General features: G+C 40.2%; 1 long non-coding RNA gene across 1 annotated transcript; it reads left to right on the top strand.

Annotated features, from left to right (window-relative positions):
- The first annotated feature begins 252 nt into the window (after positions 1 to 252).
- Positions 253 to 1757, top strand: LOC131516493 (uncharacterized). The gene is made up of 3 exons (XR_009264119.1): positions 253 to 402; positions 831 to 1223; positions 1489 to 1757. It is a non-coding gene; the product is annotated as an uncharacterized LOC131516493 (long non-coding RNA).
- Positions 1758 to 6588: the final 4831 nt, after the last annotated feature.

Below are 6588 nucleotides of genomic sequence, written 5' to 3'. Positions count from 1 at the left end.
GTGGAGGGTTGGTTTGGGTGGATGAAGGGAAAGAGGAGGGAAGCTGTGTACTTAACACAGCTCCCAGATATGATAGGTATGTTGGCAGGAAGAGAAGACCTTAAGTGGTAGGAAAGGCTTATAGCAAGAACATGGGGAATGCCAATCCCTCACTCTATTTCAAACTTTTGCCCCAGGACTGGTCTGTGCTCTCTTCTCCCTCCTAGCTGTACATAGGCCCCGGGGCCAGGGTCCAATGGAGGTGATACCTACATTTCACACCCAACATGATGGATATAAGAAATAGAAAACAAATAGCAAGTGTTGGTGGGGATGTGGGAAAATTAGAAGCCTTGCACATGGCAGATGGGAATGTAACATGAAGCTGTGCTGTGGAAAACAGTCTGGAGTTTCCTTAAAATGGTAAGTGTAGAATTGCCATATGAGTTAGCAATTCTACCTCTAAGTATATGCCCCCCAAAGAATCAAAAGCAGGTATACTCAACACATACATGCACCCACATGTCTATAGCAGCACTATTCACAACAGCCAGAATGTGGAAACATCCCAAACGTCCATTAATGTATAAATGGACAACTGTGGTATGTCCATTCAGTGGAGCATTATTCAGCTATAAAAAGGAGTGATACAATGTATACGGATCTTGAAAACCTGTCACTGAGTGAAAGGAGCCAGACATAAAAGGCCTCATCTTACATGGTTTCATTTATCAGACATATCCAGAAGAGGTAAACCCATAGAGACAGAACGCAGAATATTGGCTACCAGGGATGAGGAAGAGGAAGGGATAGGGGAATAGCTGCCTCATGGGCATGCAATTTTTTTTAAGGCGATGAGAATGTTTTGGTACCAGATAGAGGCGGTTACACACAGCGCTGTGGAGGTACTAAACGCCGCTGGAAGATTGATGTTATGTTATATAAATTTCACCTCCATTAAAAAAGAAACAAACAAAAAACTAACATCTGTGGAATGTCCTGGTGATAGCAGACACAGAATCTGGAGAAACAGTGACTCACTCAGGTTTCCAGACAGACGACCATGGATACAAGTAGCCATAACAAATCTGATGAATGTGCCGCCCAAGTGAGCAAAAGAAGGAGTGCCAGCCTCTACGCTGCCAGAAACCCCGGGTCCACACGTTTCTTGGTAGACATCCCTAAATATCATCGCAGGGCAAAGCAGCTCTGAAATCTGAAACCACTGCTCAACAATGAACGTGGTATGTCTTTCCCTAGGCACAGTTTTTCACCTAAAGACTGGAACAGCTCTCTTTGCTGGACCACTCCCTCCCTTCCCTGACACTCTCTCGTCCCCAAACTATGTAATTAGGTTACATTAGGGACCTGTTTAGGATGCCAGAGATGCCCACCGTCAAGTCCGATTTTAGCGGGGGCTGCAGGCATTGAAGGGTTTCTGTGGGAGCCGGTGGCCTAGTTCGAGGTAAATAATAAGCTCTTTACTTAGCGCCCTATCTCCCTTTTCAGCTGGAAACAGTCTGCATCCTTTTCTCTTCCCAAGGTTGGGCCGAGGGAAATGCTACGTTCAGAAAAGATGAGCGTGTCAAAACCCCCGGTGATTTCTGACGCTTGTGGAACACATTGCATAGGAGCAATTTAGATGACAAAGAGAGCACCCTTCAGTCCAGATTTACACTGTGTTCCTATTCACCGACACATCAGCAAACATTATAAATGCCTTGCCTGAGTAATGAATGGCTTCTGAGCGAGTTCCCGGGCTGGCAGCAGGTTTGAAATTCTATAGAGTCAGGCAAGGGGGAAGGTGACTAGGATAGAATTACGGGAAAGGATTAATGAGGGGGTGCTGGCTGAACATACTGCTCTACTGTTCTCTCCGTCGCTAGACTGAGGACTCACTGATTTTTGCCTCTAGGACTGTACTTTTATAACTTAAAACAAGCCTCTTTAAACAAATCTGCATCAGGCAATGTGTCAACACTTCATTGGTTTCAATAGAATTAGTTTTCTAAATGCTCTTTTCTGAAGCAATTTTTGTACTTGAAAATGCATTACAAGGAACATTTACTATAACTACAGTACAGCGATATAGAATATGACAAGGAGGGTTTTAATCAGTGCAAGCTACGACACCGACCACGTTCATGCTGATCCTCCCCCTTCCCCTCAGCGTCAGTGTTAATCAACCCAGGAACCTGAGGTTATTTTCACTGGTATTTGCTGTAAATAATAGCCAGGACCTTAATTGTATTTGCCCAGAATGAACAAGGCTAACAGCCTTCCAAAGACACCTCGGCAGGTTGTGATTTAATAGCCTTACGTAACTCAGGCCCTTACGCACCCCAAGCCAAATAAACCATAAGGTCGTTCTGCTAGCTGAGAGATAACATGCCAGAGCCTGAACAAAGTAGGGGAAACCACACGTCAGCACTCTGTCAGACCTGCCCCGGTCAAACTCAGAACACAGCCAGGAGCGGCCAAGACTTAGCCAAAAATCCAACATCCCCAATTCCTACACGTTCCGCAGGACACGCTCTCTTGGTAAGACGTCTGTAAATACGAGCGCATGAGGACCTGCAAGATGGCCAAATAGCTCCTTTATACATCCTTCTCATCATCTCATCCTAACTGTGTGCTTTGCTTGCTTTTTTTTTTTTTTTTTTTTTTTTAATTCTCTAAAAGGGAAATAGAGGAAGACTAGGGGCTTTCAAGTGCTCTAATAGTAAGAGATAGTGGATTCTATTATGAGAACCCATTTAACCTCGTTCTACTTCAATTTCACCTCTTTCTAAATGTGGCTGGCATAGAGATAAAAGGGCAGTGGCCGCTGTGTCTCTGATGCATCACAGTTCACAAAGACAGAGATGTGGTGGCAGACAAATCCTACCAGACAAATGACTGTGTGTTAGGTGTCCCAAATATGTTCTTTTGGCCTTGCTAGGAACCAGAAGGAGAGAAAAATGGCTTCTCTCCTCCTTGTTCCCCCTGAGATGTCTCATCGAGTTATCTTCAAGAGATGCCGAGGACGTAACCAAAAGGGTAGTTTCGGGTCATAACGGCCCGGGGGCAGGTTCCTCGTCTTTCCATTCTGCCGATTGTGGACACTTAGACGAAGTACTTCAATCTACCAAGCCTCGGTTTTGTCATCTGTACCACTGGCACAGGACCTAATTCCGGTTGCCGTGAAGATTACAGATAATGATGCCAGAATAGTAGATGCTCAACAAACGGTAGCGGATGGTATGGTTCTTGTGAAGAGTTCAACTGGGACCAATACCAGGCAGGCAACATTCAGTAAGGACCAGTTAGTGGCTGGGTACCATGCAAAGCCTGAGATTTAGTTCCTTAGAGGATCTCACCGCTATTAGGTAAGCAGGAGAGTATGTATGTGATTCCTATCAAAAGTGGTGAGTACCATCATCAAGATAGATGCCGCATCCTGGTGGAGCAGGTGCATATGGCCGTGTTCTATATGAGACTCCTGTAGTAGAAAACAGTTTTCAACTCGAAGCAGGTAAACATGCGGAGCTCCTTCAAATTGAGAGTCTTACAAAGGACCGTTCCCCACAAATTAGGGTGTAGCTAACACACAGAGAATTGAATGAATGGATCTTTTTGCCTCCGTTTCATTCATTTCTTTTAAATCAAGATTTTATTGTTTCAGAGCAGCATGAGGTTCACAGAAAAATGGAGGGGAAAGTATAGCTATTTCCCATGTCCTGCCTGCCCCTGACCTGCTTAGCCTCTTCCATTATCAGCATCCACCCTCAGAGGGATACACTTGTTACAAATGGTGAACCTACACGGACACACCATAATCACCCACAGATCACAGTTTACCTTACAGTTCAGTATTCTCACATATGGAGTGAAAAGTTACATTAAAAAAGAATCCCATGACTCTGACTTGTGTTTAGCATATAGTCACATGCATGGCTCTTTTCTATGACTTAATGTGGCAGAAAGTATAGTTTTGTTTGTTTTCTACTCATCTGAAAATTGAGTTGATTATAAGAAAGCAAAGAGGCTAGGTGCTATGATTCAATAGAAGCTTGAGAAAGAGAGGACAGAAGACCCTCATAAAAGTACATGTGGTCATCAAAACATGCACTCCCACTCTTTTCTACAAAAATCGTACTTGACTTGATATCCCCAAGAGGGCCTGGGATGGCCAGCTGTTTTGTGATTCTGTTTACCACCTTAAGAACTTTTGATCATGACATACCCTTTACAATTCTTAAAATACTTGCTTCAATTGGACCACAGTCATCTGGGTAGGTGATTAGAAGTCAAAAATGTAAAGTTTAATTATCTAGTTTGATATTTTGGGGGCCTTTGCTCTATAGTCTCTTTCTCATTGAGATTTTTCTTGATTCCTCTATTAAAAATTTCAAACCCATTCAATATAGTACTAGAAGTCCTTGCCATAACAATCAGACAAGAAAAAGTAATAAAAAGCATCTAAATTGGTAAGGAAGAAGTAAAGCTTTGACTATTTGTAGATGACATGATACATATATAAAACCCTAAAGACTACCAAAAAACTACCAAAATTAATAAATTAATTCAATAAGGTCACAGAAGAAAAACTCAATATACAGAAATGTGTTGCATTTCTATACATTAATAATGAAGTAGCAGAAAGAGAAATTAAGAAAACAATTCCATTTACAATTGTACCAAAAATAACAAAATGCCTATAAATAAACTTAAGCAAGGAGGTGAAAGACCTGTACTCTAAAAACTATAAAATATTAATGAAAGAAATTGAAGATGACACAAAGATATTTGTTTGGAAAGATATTCCACGCTCATGAACTGGGAGAACAAATATTGTTAAAATGTCTATACAACCCAAAGCAATCTATAGATTTAAGACAATCCCTATCACAATAGCAACAGCATTTTTCACAGAACTAGAAAAAAAATCCTAAAATTTATATAGAATCACAAAAGACTCAAATAGCCAAAGCAATCTTGAAAAATAAGAACAAAACCGGGAGTATCACAATGCTCAATGTCAAGATATACCACGAAGCTGTAGTAATCAAAAAAGTATAATACTGGCAAAAAAATAGACACATAGAATAGAAAGCCTAGAGATAAACCCACAATTGTATGGTCAACTAATCTGTGACAAGGGAGGCAAGAATATTCAATGGAAGAAGACAGTCTCTTCAACAAATGGTGGTGGGAAAACTGGTAAGCAACATGTAAAAGAATCAAACTGGACAACTTTCTTATACCAAACACAAAATAAACTCAAAATGGATTAAAGACCTAAATGTGAGATCTGAAACTATGTAAATCCTAGAAGAGAGCATAGGCAGTAATTTATCTGACATTGGCCATAGCAACATTCTTCTATATATGTCTCCTGAGGCAAGGGAAACAAATGGAAAAATAAACTATGGGGACTATATCAAAATAAACAGCTTCTGCACAGCAAAAGAAACAATCAACAAAACTAAAAGACAACCTATTGCATGGGAGAAGATATTTGCGAATGATAGATCTGATAAGGGGTTAGTAACCAAAATATATAAAGAACTTCTACAACCCAACATAAAAAAAAGTAATCCAATTAAAAATGGCCAACAGACATGAATAGGTATCTCAAAGAAGACACAGATGGCCAAGAGATGCATGGAAAGATGCTCAACATCACTCATCAGGGACATGCAAATCAAAATGACAATGAGATATCAACTCACACCTGTCAGAATGATTAAAATCAAAAACTCAAGAAACAACAAGAGTTGGTGAGGATGTGGAGAAAAAGGGACCCTCATGTGCTGTTGGTAGGAATATAAACTGGTACAGCCACTGTAGCAAACAGTATGGAGGCTCCTTAAAAATTAAAAACAGAATTACTGTATGGTCACATAATTCTACTACTGGGTACTTACCCAAAAAATACAACTACAATGCTAACTTGAAGGGATATACACATTCCCATGCTTGTTGCAGCATTATTTATAATACTCATCTTATGGAGGCAGCCTGTGTCCATTGATACATGAATGGGTAAAGAATAGGTGGTAAACACACACACACACACACACACACACACACACACACACACACACCGGAATATTACTCAGCCATAAAATAAAATCTTGCCATTTGCAACATAGATGGATCTAGAGGATATAATGCTAAGTGAAATAAGTCAGAGAAAGCAAAATGCCATGATTTCACTCCTATGTGGAATTTGAGAAAAAAAATGAATAAACAAAGAAAACAGAGACAAATAAAAAAATAGAGTTTTATTTTATTTATTTTTTTAAGTGGACTTTTAATTATAGAGAAGAAACTGATGGTTACCAGAGGGAAGGTTGTGGGGGGATGGGCGAAATGAATGACGGGGGTTCAGAATATATTCATGTGATTAGCATTTAGTAATGTGTAGAATTGCTGGATTACTATATTGTATACCTGAAACTAATATAAAACTATATGTTAATCATACTGGAATTTAAAAAAAATTGCAAACCCCATTTCCTCTCTCTTCCCTGCTTAACTTTTCACCATAATACTACCTATTTACTTATTTTACATATTCTTTGTTTCTCCTGCTAGATTGCACGCCCCATGAGGGTAGGCATT

This window comes from Neofelis nebulosa, chromosome 1 (assembly GCF_028018385.1).
Source record: "Neofelis nebulosa isolate mNeoNeb1 chromosome 1, mNeoNeb1.pri, whole genome shotgun sequence".
Classification (NCBI taxonomy): domain Eukaryota; kingdom Metazoa; phylum Chordata; class Mammalia; order Carnivora; family Felidae; genus Neofelis; species Neofelis nebulosa.
The sequence above is the reverse complement of the archived record's forward strand: the minus strand, read 5'-3'. Positions and strand labels throughout refer to the sequence as shown.